The sequence below is a fragment of the Macaca mulatta genome, chromosome 19 (genome assembly GCF_049350105.2).
Source record: "Macaca mulatta isolate MMU2019108-1 chromosome 19, T2T-MMU8v2.0, whole genome shotgun sequence".
In the NCBI taxonomy this organism is placed as follows: Eukaryota; Metazoa; Chordata; class Mammalia; order Primates; family Cercopithecidae; genus Macaca; species Macaca mulatta.
Window position 1 is genome coordinate 42,431,288 of NC_133424.1, and position 15,640 is coordinate 42,446,927.

Genomic DNA, 15,640 nt, shown 5'->3' on the forward strand with positions numbered 1-15,640 from the left:
TCACCCATAGTTTGTTGAACAGACACGTTCTCACTATTTAAAGGTACTCCACACATCAGGCAGTTGCTATCACTTGACTTCTTGTTTTATTTTGTAATTATCAAAGAATACACTTTTTTTGTTAACTTATTTATTGTCTTCTAGAGCAAGGGCTTTGACTTTCTTGTTTGCTATGGTAGCATGGGCCTAAAACAGTGCCTGGCTCAGAGTGAGTATCTAATAAATATTTGTTGAGTAAATGACTAAATATGTGCCTAATATGGTTGTTAACTGTTAGGTAATTTTCCCTCCCTTAGTCTAGTAAGTGTGTTGACATAATTCATTTAATAAAGAGATTACAAAAATACCACCTTTGGTGGATGGAGTTACTGGCCCCAATTCTCAGGCTTAGCCCTGTGTTTAGCACTTTGCCTTATGAGTCTGCGGTTCTTCCCATTAAAGGGCACAGCAAATTTCTTCACTCTTGTGTTTGACCAGGAGACTGGCTTTGGCCAATAGCATGAGAGGAAAGTGATGGTATTCCCAATTCTGAACTTCAGCCTTAAGAGAACTTGCATGTTTCTGCTCATTTCTTGTACTTCTGCCATCACCATGAAAAGAACATGCCTGAGCTTGCCTGCAGGGCCCAGGAAGAGAGCACCAAACACTGACAGCAGAGCTACCCAGCTGAGCCTGGACGTAGATACACTGAGCCCCAGCCAGCCCACAGCCAGCCCACAGCCACAGGAATGACAGAAATGTTTACTGTTGTGTACCACTGACGTGGTGTATTTGCTTGCAATACAACAATAGCAAGTCCACACATAATCTTTCTCTGACTCAACTTCATGGCATCCAGTCTCCCAGATGGATGACCCTGTACCCAAGACACTGAATTGGCCCAAATGACCAAGTAGGGAATAAAGAAGAGAATCACCTAAGTGTTGTAGAAAAAACCAGGTTCTCGTCACATGGCCAGGAAAAATAAGCCACACAGACACTTTGAAGGGCTGGGGATAATGGAGTTTATTGGGAGAAAAGGAAGTGAACTCTAAGCAAAGCAAGGTGGGTTAATGTTAACAGGCCCCAATCTCACAGATTGAATCTCAGGTCACCACCCAGAAACAGGAGAGGTCAGACTCCCGTCACTACAAATGGCTTGAACTTTCCAAGGTTCCATCTCATCCTCTCAGTGCGCAGGTGGGCATTGTTCAGAGAGAATCAAGAAAGTATGGGCTTTATTTGAGACCCGAAGTCTGGTTTTTTAGCCTTCAGGCTGTTTTAGGCTTGAAGGCAGGGTTTTGTTGGGGGCTGCTTGCTGCCTCCTGTCTCTATCATAAGGGCCAGGGCCCTTACTCAGCACTTGCCATGTGTTGTCTCATTTTGTCCTCCTGGCCGTGGTGTCCTCACTTCACAGGTAAAGATGCCAGGTTTGCTGAGGGAACACCCCTTGCCTCTGTTCTCCCACCTGGGAAGAGAAGTCCAGAAAGCAGTTTTCAACGATGGTTCTTGGAGATCATTCCAAAGAGAAGGACCAGCCCTGTCTGGAAGCAGAGCTAGTGAACCAATCACCTGCACTCTCTCCATCAGCCCTGTCCTCACAGTGGCCTGAACATTGAATCTGGCCTCATCTAGACATGATCCCATGCTCTCCCTGAGACTACGTTACTTGGACAAGGAATATTTGTCCTGGAATCCTTTGTACTCTGCCCTCTTGCTTGCCTTAGATAACCCCTTCCAACAGGGAGCAGAACATTACATAAGGGATCCTGGAACTCTGCCTTCAAGATGACAGCATTTTTGAAACAAAGACATAGCCGTAAATCTAATTTGTTTCTCTGCCAGGCTTTCCAACCACAGCTTCGTTGTAGGAAAGTGACCATCTCATCGGAAAATGGAGTAATTGTGACTTGCGTTTGAGGACATATCTTTCTGCAGCCTGGGCGCTCGTTCACGTGTTCGTATGATAAATTTCTATTGAAGGCACACTGTGAGCCAGGCAGGCTTCTAGGGCCTTGGGGCCCACATCATTCTCTTAAATTAGTGCCCCTTTGTTTTGGAAGCATTTTAGATTAGACGTCATTTACCGTTGCTCGCCATATGACTTTAGATGGCTTTCAAACACACACCCAAGTCCTCACCTTCTTCTGCCCCTGATAACTTGACTTCTATCCTGCCTTCCTGGCCTCTACCTGTTTCCATCTGAGGTTTCTCTGCCCTAAATGCTCCCCTCCATTTCCCTCTATCTTGTTTTCCAAGACACTGATCTAATGGCCTGAAAGAGCAAGGGGCCTTCCCCAACTTCCTAGAGGAGAACCTTTCACAAGTCCCTTAGCGACGCCACTGGGAATAATAAATACTTTGTGACATCTGATGCACAATAAGAATTTATCCTGAATAATGATCTAATGATCACATTGCTTTGCTTTTGTTATTGTTGTTAACCAATCTGTCTCAACTCTTGGAATGTGTGCCTCTTTCTTGAGGTCAGGGACCATGTGGTGAAAACCTGAGCTCCTGGGACATATCATAGAAGAAGCACAATAAAAACAGATGGGCCAATGTTAATTTGCCTATTCTGCTTATTGTTTATTGTATATGCTCTAGAATGTATGCTTCAAGAAGACAGGACTCTGTTGTATTCAGTGATGTATTATGAGTACCTGTAATAGTGTCAGGCACGTAATAGGTATTCAATAAATATTGTTAACTGAAAGAACAGCTAGGAGCAGAGAGAGAAAATTTTTAGCACTTGGGTAACAATAATAACTCCAGTCTCCAAATACCTTGTCTTTTCTGAAAGGCGGTAGGTCTTCCCGATTCTGATGCCCACAGTTCTTTGCTCTCCCTATAAACAAAACGAGATATTCTCAGTGGGATAAGACCTCTCACTGCACCAGTTCTGGTTGGTCAGGAGCAGGAGCAGATACCAGCCACCCAGGGCATCTATTTAAAGTGAAGAAGCTTTGACTTCTGGATTGTTATCCACCTGCGGAAGCACAAGGATCTTTATGGGAGCACCATCTTTTCTGGTGATCACACCTCTGGAAATGATGTTATAAGGCCAGGAAATTGATTTCCTGCATTGCAAAATCATTCCCGGGGTCATCAGTATCAAAGCCAAGTGGTTCATGGATTTTTTTTTTCTTAAGATAAAGTGCACTATGTTCTGTGAGTTAAGCTTAACAAGATGTGATGAAATGAAAGTTTATCCTTTGAATAAGTGTCGCGGCTTAACACAGGCAGCCGATCCTGGTCCCTTCCTTAATCATGACCTACGGAATTGACTTCCCCCTAAGCAAAAAGTTCCGGCACCGAGAAGGTAGCTGGGTGCATGGGGCGGGACTGACGGGCCACTTCTCTTGCCTCATGTGACCAGGCCCAGGAGTCCCTCATGCAGCAGCGATGAGACTGAAGGGAAAATAGGCACTTTCCTGCCTGAGAGCAGAGTGGTAAATTGATACAACCATTCCAGAGAGCAGTGAGGCCCTAGGTATAGAACTGAACATATGTTGACATTCTAACCCAGCAATTTTTTTATGGGAATTTAACTTAAAGAAACTCTTTTGCAGGTGGGTGCACAGGAAAACCAGTCCATGAAGTGTGTTATAGTGGTGCTTGTAATACAAGAAAATGATGGCAAGCTATTTACTGTTACTAGTACAGTAGGTAAAACAAGTCTTGCTATATTCAGAGTAAAAGACTAAGTAGCAGCTAAAATGATGAACTAGAGTAAGAATCAGCCAACTGTGGCCAGCAGGCCAAGTCTTGTCTGCCTCCTGTGTTTGTTAATAAAGTTTTATTAGAAGATTCCCATTCATTTATTCACATATTGTCTGTGGCCACTTTTTGCTTTAAAAGATCAGAGTTCAGTAGTTATCATAGATACTACAAGATCCACATGTACCTAAATGCCCCGAAGTCGTTACAATCTAGCCCACTACAGAATAACTGTGCTTGTTCTTTTTAAAATAGAGCTGCATAGATCACCAATAAAAAAAAAAAAAAAAAAGTTGAAGGAAAAGGGTAGATTGCAACATAAAATGCCATGACGCTGTTTATGTGAATTAAACACAAACATATATGGGTATATACCTAAGTACGGGAAAGTGGCACAGATGGGCTGGAAGGTGTCAACCTAATTCGTGATTCTAATCACCTACGGGAGGGCCCGAGGAGAATAGACTAGGGCTGAAGGGACTCAAAGTCTACGCAAAGATAATGACTTATTCCTTCTGTTGTATAGACTTGGAATAAATACAACAACATTATGCTTCCAAGGGAGGTAGGCAGAGTCCACAGGATGCAGGTTTTGGTGCTTGAGGCATAGGCTGCTTCTAAGACTGCTCTTCCCAGCCCCGCCTCACCCTGTGGTCACTTTCCTGGTACAGTGAACAACTTTGTCAACTGCAAGTGGCAGACAGCTCTGACCGGAGTGCTAAAGTTCAGGCAGAACAGCGTATTTTAAACAAATAAGTAATTGGGATTGAAGACAAAGCTATAGGTATGCATATAATTTGGAATGCCCTAATTGTATTTTCCTACTGCTAACATCACCACTTAAAGACGTGGGATTTATCTAAGGCTGTGCCCTCCAAAACCGTAGCTTCCAGCCCCATGTGGCTGCTGAACACTCGACATGTGGCTAGGATGAAAGAAAATGTACTATCAACGTAAAACACACACTGGATCTCAAGGATCTCAAGGACAACACAGAAAAAAAAATACGTATCTGATTAACAATTCATTCTATCCATGGCAGGTTGAAATGATCATGTTTGGTATACCAGTAGATTAGTCTGCTGTTGCAGCTATAACAAATTACTTCAAAGTAGGTGGCTTGAAACGACTCCAAGTTGTTATCTCACAGTTTTGTAGGTGAGACGTTCAATGCAGGCTTTACTGGGATAAAATTGAGATGGCATCAGGACTACATTCTTTTCTGGAGGCTCTAGAATGGTGGTCCCCAACCTTTTTAGCACTAGGGACTGGTTTTGTGGAAGACAATGTTTCCACGAGTCAGAGTTGGGGATGGTTTCAGGATGATTCAAAAACACTACATTTATTGTACACTTTATTGCTATGATTGCTACACTGTAATCGTATAATGAAATAATTCTACAACTCACCATAATGTAGAATCAGTGGAGCCCTGAACTTGTTTTTCTGTGACTAGGTGGCCCCATATGGGGATGATGGAAGATGGTGCAGATCATCAAGCATTAGATTCTCATAAGGAGCATGCAACCTAGATCCCTCACATGCTCAGTTCACAATAGGGGTGGTGCTCCTATGAGAATCGAATGCTACTGCTGATCTGACAGGAGGTGGAGCTCAGACAGTAATGCAAGCAATGAGGAGTGGCTGTAAATACAGACGACACTTCACTCCTTCTCCCATGGCACCGCTCTCACTTTCTCTTATGCCTCCCTCTTCTACGTCTGTTTGTTTGTTTGTTTGTTTGTTTGTTTGTTTGTTTGTTTTGAGACAAAGTCTGGCTTTGTCACCCATGCTAGTGTGCCGTGGCATGATCTCAGCTCACTGCAACCTCTGCCTCCTGGGTTCAAGCAATTCTCCTGCCTCAGCCTCCTGAGTAGCTGGGATTACAGGCACCCACCAACACACCCAGCTAATTTTTGTATTTCTAGTGGAGATGGGGTTTCACCATTTTGGCCAGGCTGGTCTCGAACTCCTGACCTCAGGTAATCCATCCGCCTTGGCTTCACAAAGTGTTGGGATTACAGGCATAAGCCATCATGCCCAGTCATCCATCTTCTACTTTTAAGGAACTTTGTGATTACAGATTATCTAGATCACATCCCCCTCTTCAAATCAGCTGGCTAGCAAACTTAATTCCATCTGCAACCTCAATGCTCTTTTGCCATGAAACAAAACACATTTGTAGGTTTTGAACACCTTCAGGGAGGTCTAATTATCACAATTGACCTAAATAAAAATATTTTATTAAAATTAATTTTACCTGTCTCTTTCCACCTTTTTAATGTGGCTATAAGAAAATGTAAAGTTGTCCATGAAGCTCCCATTCTATTTCTATTGGGCCTCACTGCTTCAAGATGTGAATATGCTTCACCAACTATAAGGTACCTTGATGGTGAGGAACGTTAATTGAAAGAAAATGACTTTTTATGAAGTCTCTCTTATTTTTTTTTTCTTTTCTTTTCTTTTTTTTTTCAGATAGGTTCTCACTCTGTCACCCAGGCTGGAGTGCAGCGATACGATCATGGCTCACTGTAGCTTCAATCTCCTGCATTCAAGGGATCCTCCTACCGCAGCCTCCCGAGTAGCTGAGACTATAGCTGCATGCCACCATGCCCAGCTAGTATTTTATTTTTCATAGAGATGGGGTCTCACTATTTTGTCCAGGCTAGTCTCAAACTCCTGGCCTCAAGCAATCCTTCTGTCTCAGCCTCCCAAAGTGCCAGAATTACAGGTGTGAGCCACCACACCCCAGAAAGTTGCTCTTGAAGATAGCAAAAACACATCTCCGCCCACAGGAATAAATAATACTACAATAGCTCATGAGGGCTTACAATGGGCCAGGCCTTGTGTTTAAATATCAGTTGGTTTTATCTTTATATGAACAGACAGGTGCTGTTCTTCTTTACATATTGCAAGTAAAGTTGCTGAGGCACAGATAGGTTAAGTAATTTGCCAGAGTCACAGAGCCAACAAATAGGAGCACAGGCTGTGGACTCTGGAGGCCTCCCTCTAGGTGGTGTGCACGTGTTAAACATCGGTTCACACTGTAAGATGCATAAAGGGTGCTGTACTTAGGCACAACTGGTAAAAACAACAACGTTCTGGGGTCCACCTGCCCCTCTGACAAGAAACTACAAATAACACCTCTTCTTTGGGCAGCTCTTTGGGGTGACAACCCAGGTATCTAACCCCCAGCCATAAAATGAGTTTCCACTGGATACTCCGTCTTGCGGTATCCCTCCAAATGCTCTATGGATATTTGAGTCTGGCTCACTTTTTCAGCTCCACGTGTGACTAATTCCCACCAGGCAGACAGCAGCAGGAGCCCAGCAGCTGCAGGGAAAGGCCTCAGCCCCTAAGGTCTTGAAGGAAAGGGACAGTTTGGCCACACACATATTCACACACACACAGAAACACACAGGCACACACGCATACACACAGACACACATGCATACACTCATACGCACACGTATATACACATACACACACATATACACACACACACACATACACATTCACACACACATACATTTACACACAATTTAAATATCTCTATACTTATCTCTACTTAAAATATTTGTATATGTCCAAATGAATATATATATGCGCTTTACATATCTTTTTCTATATGCTGCTATATGTATGTCTGTGTGCACATGTAAATTTATCATGCATTTCCTTGTCTCTCTCACTTATTTTGCCCAACTCTTTCTCTCTTAAATATCTCTACAGCTCGAGATTTCCTTACACAGTTCCAAAGTGAAATTTCATTTAACATTCATTTATATATCTTTGTGTGTGTGTATTTCACATGGAATAATTCCTGATCGCCACACATATATGAATGCCTCCGTATGTGTACAAGCACATAATAAAAGTACATCCATACCACCAAGAAAAACATTTTAAAAACTATTTTGGTGAGCCTAGGTTCTGGATGCCCATTAGTTTCCTACCGTGTATTTAACCAAAACTCACTCTGGTGTTAAGGAGCACACATAACTAGAATTATATTTTACTAGCAGACAACTCTGAACTAAGGACTAAAGTTAAGGCAGAACACATTTTAGATGAATAAATAATTGAGATTTGAAACAGAAGTATATGCATAGATATAATTTGGAATGCCCTGATTGCTTTTTCCTATGCTAACGTCACCAATTTTAGAGATATGGGATTCACAGTTTTAGGGATATGAGTCCCACAGTTTCTCCTCTTTCGAATTCACTCTCTACTTGACCTCCCTTAAGCACACACAACATTTCCTCCATAAGAGACGTTTTCTGAGCCGTATCTGCAGTTCCTGGTGTCTGGAAACCCCTCTGAGTCACCCTTCCCCTCAGCACCTTTGGGCCACCTCCTGGGCCCTGATGTGCGGGACCCAATCAGGCAGACATGCAGCTGCATTTTTGGAATCAGCCTGTTCTGTTCCTTAGCCATGTTGTGGCAAGCTCTTTCTGTAAAGGGCCAGATAGTAAATATTTTTGGCTCTGCAGGCCACACGGTCTCTGTTACAACTCAACTATGCCATTGTAGGGCATGAATCATGCGCCATATGTAAATGAAGGGGCATGACTGTGTTCCAATGATACTATTTCAAAAACAGGTGATGGGACTGGATGTGGCCCACTGGCCATACTCCTGACTCCTGCCATCCACCAACGTGGGGTGTTATCTCCTGATATCTGTAGGTCACTTTCATATACATCTAGCTGAGGTACCTGGTGAGTATTTTAGAGCCCAAAGAAAGGGAGCTCATCAGTGGTTGTGCTCACACATAATTAGGTAGTGAAGCCAATGTGGCGATTTGAAGCTTCATTATTTGCTCCCCTGATTTTATTCTCCAAGGATCTGTGAGTTCCTTGTGTGTCCTACTGATCACTTTTTCCCCAGCACCCCAACATGGTGCCTGGCCCACAGTAGGTACTCAGTAATGATTAAATACTTTAAAAAAATCTAATTATAATATAATTATAATCAGATAGAATTTACAGTATAATATTCATTCAATACTTTTTCAGAAAGTGATAACATCACTCTTGAATGGATAATGGAAATGTTGCTATGATCGGGCTGTCAGATGAAACAATAATTTATGTTAGCTTTGCAAATAGAGGAGGGGGAAATTATTTCCTGGCCCGCCCAAATTTGTCTCAAACACTTGAATGGATGGATGAGTAAATGGATGATGGCTTTTTTCAAACTTTCTTGGATTTTCCTGGGGCATGGAGAGCTGGAGTCTTGCCTCTCTTTCCTTTTCCACCTCACAGCACACATCATTTTTTGATCATGAAATTTCTTTACCACTATGATCAGGCAAAGCCTCAGAATCCTTGTCAACTTAACTCTCTATGCAGTTACTCACAATCGGTCAAAGTTAACAAGTGCTGTGAAATTTCTTTGTTATCCCTAAGCCTAAGTTTTCTTGAGCATGTATTATGTGCTCAGCATACGTTAGGTTAGGCAAGAGCAACCCAAAGTAGGGAGGTAACAAGGAACATGGCACAGCCAGGGGTGTCAACATAAGGGCCATGGGCACTCAGAGAGACCCCAAGACCTGGAAAGCTTGGGAAGTAATATAATAATTCCAGTTCTTTGAGGACCCACTTTGTCTCAGGTCCTGTGCTAAAGCTTTTATGTGACCCACTGAATGACACAGCAACCAATAAGGTAGGTCTCTTCCATTATCTAGAGGAGGAAAGTGATGTTCTTAACATTCCCAGGAGCTACAATTGACACCCAAGCCTTGGGACATGAAGCGGTGAAGCCAGGGGAGATGAACTAAGGTGGGTTCTTAAGGATGCCTAGAGGAAGTAAACTAGTGGGCCTTATAGAAAGGATAAGGTTTGTTGGATAAGAATGTAATCTTTGGGCTATTTCATCAGTCTGAAATGTGGGTGTGCATGTTTAAATGGGTAGATGGCGGGGAGGGTAGACAGATGGACGGATGGGGCCAGATAAGCTAAAGCGTAGGGTTTGAGGTTGAGTTGGTAGCACTAAGGCTGGAAAGATAAGATGAAATCTGATTATAAAGGGCCTTGAATGCCAATTTTTAGAACTCGGATTGATTCTGTAGTGGAGAATAGGGAGGCATGACAGTTGCAGTGGGGAGTACAGTTATTGGTAAGATGCTTTAAAAGATGGCTATGGTGGCCGGGCACAGTGGCTCAGGCCTGTATTCCCAGCACTTTGGGAGGCCGAAGTGGGTGGATCACTTGAGGTCAGGAGTTTGAGATCAGAGTGGCCAACACGGTGAAACCCCTCCTCTACTAAAAATACAAAAATTATCCAGGTATGGTCACCTGTGCCTGTAATCCAAGATACTCGGGAGGCTGAGGCATGAGAATCACTTGAACCCGGGAGGCAGAGGTTTCAGTGAACGGAGATGGCTCCACTGCACTCCAGCCTGGGCAACAGAGTGGAACTGTGTCTCAGAACAAACAAACAAACAAACAAAGAACAAGAAAGATGACTGTGGCCCCAGTGAGGAACATGGATTAAAAGGACAGGCTGGGGCACATAGCTCAGAGGAGTCACTGGGCAACAATAATCCCACTGAGAAAAGCTGCACGTGTATACTGGGGACTTACCCTGCACCAGGCACTCTCCTAAGTGCTTCATGGGCATTTACTCAGTCAATGTGCTCAAGATCCTAAGAAGCAAGTGCATGTTTATCATCCCCATGTTACACTGAGGAAGCTGAGGTGCAGAGAAGCTAAGTAATGTCCCCCAGTTGGTGCTTACAGTGAGCAGGTGGTCGAGCTGCAAGTCTCATGTGAGCGGCTGGCTCCTGAGTCCAGACCCTTGACCCCGACACCTTTTTGGTGGTCAGGGACAGCAAATGGTCTAGAAGACAGTAAAGGGGACAGGTATTGGAGGGGTAGGAAAGACAGCAAGACCAGCCAGGCAGCTGTTTTAGAGCTTCTCAGGCCATCGACCCAGAACATGGCACTATTGCCCATGGAAGCTGAATGCCTCACTGTTCCTGCACTGTGACTTCCGGGGAGGCACTGTTGACCTGGAGCCCTGAGAGAAGCCCAACAAGAGCCCTTGGAAGGCTAGAAACCTCAGGTATGCAGGATTGCATACTTACTCATTAATAACCAAAGAAAGAAACACTAACACTTCTTTATTAATGTGAAATGCTAGACACTTTTCTAAATATTTCCCCAGCGGCCACCTACAGCCTAGCACAGTGTTTGGCACAGAGCAGGCACTCCATACACATTTGTTGAATAAATGAATGAATGAGTGAGTGAATGAAGGAGCACTGTGCTAGGAGCCAGAGCCTCAGGTCCCAGTCTGAGCTTCTCCATCCGCTTGTTTGATGGAGCTTACACGCGTCACGCCGACCTCTCTGGACCTCAGTTTTGGCAGAATGATGGGTGAGTGAGCCAGGGAATTCAAAGATTTTAAGGACACTGTGTGCATGAAGGCTCCCGTTTCAGCAGCTGTCCCCGGGGTGAGGTGCAGCTCCCACCAAGCTCTCTTCCTCTTCCCCCTTTGTGGCTGCTATGGTGGTTTTCCCTCTTGCGACAGGACATCAAATGGTTAATGCACCACCCATCGTCTTTGATTTATGAAGTGGCCGATTGGACCAGGAAACACAACAGAGGCAGCCTCCTCACTTGCAGGGGAGACCCCAGAGAGCAGTAATTCTGTGCACAAAGGCGAGCGGCAGCCTCGGGCCTCCGTGGTGGTGGAGAAGCCCACCCTGCCGAGCCCATCCCGGGGACGATGCCAGGGCCAGCGTTTGTTCCTGCTCTGTGCAGGGACAGAGGCGGCTTTGTCACCTGGCCCCTGTCGTCCACCCAGCCCCGGAACCTCCACTGCCCACCCTTTGCCCTGAGAACTGAAGTGCAGCCCTGCCCCGGTCACCGCTTAGCGGTTCCTTTCAGCGTCTGCCAATCTATCAAGATTCAGCTACCGCTGTGAACCCATCAACTCCACGGAGAGGAAAAAAGGAACCCTCACCACAGCAATTATTTATCCTGGCCTGAACTTCAGGTGACCTTTCCCAGGTCCACAGAAGTTGCAGATGGGAGCACCTTGGTGTGTAGGATTTTTTCCCCACTGTGTCCTTTTAAAAAACACATTTTTTTTTTCCATGACATGAACCTCTTTTGCAAAATTTTCTTTTGCAAAAAGATCTTTGGGTGGTCTATGAGACCACAATAAGGGTGGAACATTGGCCTACCTCGAGCACAGATTGGATGTAAAAGAAGTCATCCAAAAATAAAATAAATAAAAAAAACAAAAACTGTGACCTCGTGGGGATGGTTTCAGAGAAGACCCGAGTGCAGCTCACCCACAGGCCAGCTCAGCCCTCGGACATAAACAAGGGCTGTTCTGCACCAAAGGGTCTGCCCTGACCCGGGGCGATCCAATATTGTAAACTCTGTGGGTGGGTGTTTGTGTGTGTCCTCGAATCAGAGAAAAATCCAGGCCACAATAAGGACTAGGCAGGGTGTAACTCCCTGTGAAAATTTAAAGTGACCTAAGGGACATAATTACATAAATCTCATCATGAGACAATATACTTTTTATTTGTTTGAATTTTATTTGTATTGGTAAAACTGACCTGAAACTGACACAAGTTTATTAGAAAAAGGACTCTGTAAAAGCAAGTGGGCTGGTCTTCTTATTTAAGATGGATGTGCCGACTTCTAGTATGATTAGAGAAATGGATAACTCACTAACATCTGTGCAAACTACAATAAAAAGGGATTTAGTGTTACCCCAAGGAAGGCAAGAGAGGCTGTCTGTCCATTAAACGCTTTATTACAGCGCCAGCAGCTTTTTTCTAATTCAGTTATTCCTGCACAGCGTTCAGCACTCTGACTGCCTGTCAACCCACCAGACAGTGCTCGGGGCTGGGAGGTTTTGTGCAAGGTAGGTGACAATCAAATGAGCCACTGAGAAGAGAGGGGTGCCTGACCCTCGTGAAGGATTAACTACAGAAAGTGAGTGTGATCATGTCACACCATTACTTAGAATTTTCACAGTCAATTTCTGAAAATATGAGATAAGTTCTTAAAGAGGCAGTTGTCTCAGGAGCTCAGCAGACCTAGTGTGGTTTTGTTCCACGCGGCAGGGCAGGGAGCCTGGATAGAGAGTGGGGACTTCGAGGGAGAGGGAACAGGTGGCATCTGCACTGTGCCTATCCTGTGCAGAGCATTCTAGAGCCAGGCCTGGGAGCAACTGGCTCCCAGGAAGGCTGCAGCCAAGAAGGGAGAGGATGGAGAGACGCTCTCTGGGACCAAGATGCTGTTTATCCCTCCTCCATTGGATGCTGGAGTCCAGCCTCTCCCAGGGTCAACTGGGCTGATGAGCGTGACCCTTTGGGGATCATATTGGGCTTCGGGTTCACAGGAAGCCTGCCTAGGGCAGCCGAGATGCCAGTGCTAGGATGAAATGTCCATCTTCCATCATCCCTTTTCACCCCTGCAACTGCTACAACCAATATCATCATAAGTTTCCCCACAAGACTACGTGCCCCTATGGCGTGCAAAAAGATCCAGTCCCACAGGAGCTCACAAGCCACGTGCTTATGAAAATGTACTGTATGCTCAACACAAATATACTTGAGATATATATTTCAAAGACTGGCAAAGGTAGATGACAGTTCAAGGAAGCATGGCACATTTTGGGGGCAGAGATGAGTCTATCCCTCATTCATAGATGGCAGATCTTTAACACAAAAAGGGACAGGCTCCACCCAGAGCACATGCAATCTTTGGGAAGTGGAGCTGAGACCAGAGCCCCATGTCCCTGATCTCCCGACCAACAGAAGTTATGCTAGGGGGCTTCACGCAGCAGGGCTTTTTGAGAAGATGGACTGGAAATGTGATTTCTTCCTTTGCATCTATATATTTAAATGAGAAAAGTAAACCACAAAGCTCTAAGCTTGGTTCTGCTAAAGTAATTTAACATCTGCTGCCACCTGAATGTAATTGAAACAATTCATTATCAAATTTACTGATCTGCTTAATGATTTTGTATTTCTCTTTCAAAATCACCTTCCTCCTAAGCTAGCCTAGGTAAATTACCCTTTCCTTCCAATCAGAGAGATTGAAGGGACCTGGGAGAACATCCAGTTCAAGACCCCTCACTTTAAAGATGGTGTAACAGTGGTTTGTGTGTCCGTGGTGAGGGTGCAGACTTTTATCGAGGTCACAGAGGAGGCCACAGAGCAAGTCCAGCAAGACTTGAACACAGGCTGCCAGTATTCCACCCTTGTCTCATTCTGAGATTGTGTGCTGAGGGTTTTCAACTGCATCTTTAAAGGGAAGGCCACCAAAGAAGGAGCAATAGGAAAGGATGGTAAAAACGGGGTAGAAAGGAAGAAGGAAGGAGAAGAAGAAAGGGAAAATAGCAAGCTCTCTTTCCAGAGCCACACATTTTTTATGTTTGCTCAGTGGCAGTCTGTTAAAGAAATACTTCATTGTCACTGAGCACAGAGTCATTAAAGGCACCTTGGAAATTTGGACCCTTTTACTAGAATCAGGGCTTAAATAGCAACTTAATTTATGACACTTCTCGAGGCTGATGGCATTTTTGCTCTAAGGTAAGGTCATCTCAGTATATACCCCTCCCGTTGCTTCCCTTTAGAACACGCAGAGGCGTTTCCTCTTTACTTTCAAGTTACTGATTATTCAACTGCTCAAATGTAAGTCACATATGTATGTAGGCACGTTTGAGTCCACGGTGTGTTTCTAAAAGAGAGCTCTTTTATATCTGCCTGTAAAAGAGGAGAGCGCAAAGAGGGGGGAAACCCACAAATAAGCATGTGAATAATTAGATCAGAGATAGACGCCACCTTTTCTCAATGTTAAAACTATGAGGGGAAAAAGTACCCGTGCATAATTGACATAATTGATCTAGTACTTTTCTTCCTTTTTGCTGCAGTAATTTTTATGCATGCCATTGTTGCTGCTATTATCCAAGATGTGATCTTGTGTGGTTGATAATACAGACTAGATATGAATACGCATACGCACCAGCCAATCACAAATCTATAGTGTCTATTTCTGCATCACCAGGTGCTACCTCATGGGAAATATCCTCTTTTTTGGCAGGCACACAGAGTGCTGCATTATCTGTCATTTTCATTAGATTCAAGCTACAGCTGGGCCAAAAAGACTTAGTTCTAGCATATGTGCTCAAAATGGCCAAGCTGCGATTGTCCAAATTCACCCTTTCAGGATTGCATTACTGAACAACCGGAGCCAAAGCTAGAAATTGGAGAGAGCAAAGCGCCTGAAATCCACTTGGAAAATGGCAACCACCATAAACTCTGAAGATTGAAGCTTATCATCATGACTAACTCAAAGGGTCAGAGGAGACACTGGCTTCCCCCAGCAAGCTCAACGTCTTTTGGCACAACTCAGGCAGGGATGCAGCCTAGATTTTGACACCACTTAACAAAGAAAAGCCAATGTCTTTCAGTCCCTTCTGTGCCTTTCAGTATACCTTGGCCTTGTGGAATACGGTAGGTTCTGTACCCAGGTCTTGGCCTGGACCAGCCAGTCTTGAGCCCCATAGGACGTTGTCTGTGGCCCGCTGCATACTTGGATAGTCTGGGATGTATAAAAAGCAACTCATCCTAAGGGAGAAAAGCATCCAACTGTCATAAGCTTGAGTCTCCATGCAAGGTTCCACTATTCTATAAATTCAGCCCTTTATATGAACATGTGAAGAGGACATATTGAAAAATTAGATCCCAAAAGAAATAAATACAAAAATCCCCACTCCAGGGTGCTGGAAATGGGAGAACCACAGGGCTGGGGAAGATAGTCACTCCCCGCAGTGGACTTCATGCTATTTAAAGCAGACGTTGACGACCAAAAAAAAAAAAAAAAAAAAAAGGAGAGACTAGTTGTTCAAGCAGAGAAAAAGAAAGCAAAAGGCCAGTGAGAATGTAAAATAGTGCAGCCAGTGT

The 15,640-nt window shown here is 44.3% G+C and overlaps 1 long non-coding RNA gene across 1 annotated transcript in view; it reads right to left on the minus strand.

Annotated features, from left to right (window-relative positions):
• Positions 1-990: 990 nt before the first annotated feature.
• LOC106994702 (uncharacterized) overlaps positions 991-15,640 on the minus strand; it is a 110,662-nt gene continuing 96,012 nt past the window's right edge. Inside the window, exons 7-8 of the long non-coding RNA XR_013408822.1 lie at positions 2,766-2,827; positions 991-1,447 (exon numbers count right to left, since the gene is read on the minus strand). This is a non-coding gene — a long non-coding RNA (uncharacterized LOC106994702). The remainder of the gene's footprint in view (positions 1,448-2,765; positions 2,828-15,640) is intronic.